Source organism: Quercus suber, unplaced genomic scaffold (assembly GCF_002906115.3).
Source record: "Quercus suber isolate HL8 unplaced genomic scaffold, Cork oak 2.0 scaffold_2096, whole genome shotgun sequence".
Taxonomy (NCBI): Eukaryota; Viridiplantae; Streptophyta; class Magnoliopsida; order Fagales; family Fagaceae; genus Quercus; species Quercus suber.
Genome location: NW_027071439.1, coordinates 1 through 1,604, shown reverse-complemented (window position 1 = coordinate 1,604; position 1,604 = coordinate 1). Strand labels below are relative to the sequence as shown.

Genomic DNA, 1,604 nt, shown 5'->3' with positions numbered 1-1,604 from the left:
AGTGAATTTACAAGAGCGCATATTTTTTCCACTTCATTTGCTTATATTGGAAGACAAAGTAATACTACATTATAGCAATATTTTATCTATTTGTCTTCCTTTATGTGCCTAATTTCATCTTCATTGAATTCCTTTGAGTGGGTAATGAAATGTTGAACTTACGCCAAATCCTACTCAATCTTAAAAATGGCTTCAGATTTATCTTTCTTCTACAACATTTTTAGCTCGATTTCAAATCCCCTGAACAATTATTACTTTGTAATTGACCAATAAACAAGCACGAAAGTAATTAAAAGGAATGGTTATAATATTAGAAATTGAGACACTTTCAAAGAATTAAAGTAAATAAGAACAAACTGATTAAAGTAACATAGAATTGCTATTGTACAAAAGAGAAACTGCTTGCATTACAAATTAGAAACAACTTCATGAATCGAACACATAAATTGCATCACAAATTAAAAAACAAGTTCATCAATTGAACACATAACTGGATATTGTAAAAGATAGTTGTCATTTGTTTCAAGTTATCAAAACATAATAGAGCATATTCAAAAGGAGAATTCATTCACCAACAACATAAATTCTGCAATTAAAATCATCTGGTTACCATTTTGAATGGTGTGGTCAAGGAAGGATGTTTACAGTACTATTACCAAGTAAATATTTTCTTGATGTTTTCCTTTTTCAATTTAGTGTACCAGCAACTCCACCACTTGCTTAGGCATTGTCACCCAAGAGACATCAAGCAAACAAAACACCATTGTCTGCATGTGTTCATGTACAAGAGTCAGCTCAGGCAAGCCAACTTAAGTTCTTGGTGTTGCAACACATGCTTAGCATCCCTGAAAAGGGCTCATTGGAATAAGGAAATTGAGCGAAGATTCTGACAATCAAGTTCATTAAGGGCAGAGAGGAAAAAAAGAGAGTAAAATAAAGGAAACTGCTATTGCCTAACAACAAACACAAACCAGCGCAAATTCTAAGCCACCTCCAACCCTCTACAGCAGCAACTACAGGCATTTTGCAATCTGTGGTTACAAAGAAGCAAAATTCATAAAGTCAAGAGTTTGTTAATAATAGGATTTTCTATAAAAACCATAGAATAAACTTTTTATCATTACTTCCATAAAAATAATGAGTTCGTGGACTCTGAGGGTTAAAGTTGACAAAAATATTTTCCATTGTGTTGATCACAAGATCAACCGATAGATTTAGCAGAAAAGAAAAATAGGCTGAGTGGCCCAACAATACAACTATGATTTCTCAAGTGCAAAACCCAGAACCTAAATTCTACATTTCTATTAATTAACTGTACTTGTAGTTCCCTTAGCTTTCCTTTGGTAAACAGCTAAAAGCTACACACACACACACACACATACCAACCATATAGACATCTCAAAATCAAGCTTCATTCCTCCAGAAGAGCAAGAGTACGTGACCACTTTCTCTATTGGGTTTACTCTTTTCTATTTTTGTTTCATTGAGCTGTCAACAAATATCATCAGTTATGAATGAATCTTAAATCTTTTACGGGGGCCGATACTTATAGTTGCTTTGCCACGAATGGACACAAACACAATACTCAAATGGAAGGCATAACA

At 33.5% G+C, this 1,604-nt stretch overlaps 1 long non-coding RNA gene across 1 annotated transcript; it reads right to left on the bottom strand.

Annotated features, from left to right (window-relative positions):
- Nucleotides 1-458: 458 nt before the first annotated feature.
- Nucleotides 459-1,598, bottom strand: LOC136066128 (uncharacterized). The gene is made up of 2 exons (XR_010627612.1): nucleotides 972-1,598; nucleotides 459-845 (listed from the first exon to the last, which is right to left on the bottom strand). It is a non-coding gene; the product is annotated as an uncharacterized LOC136066128 (long non-coding RNA).
- Between the last annotated feature and the right edge of the window lie 6 nt (nucleotides 1,599-1,604).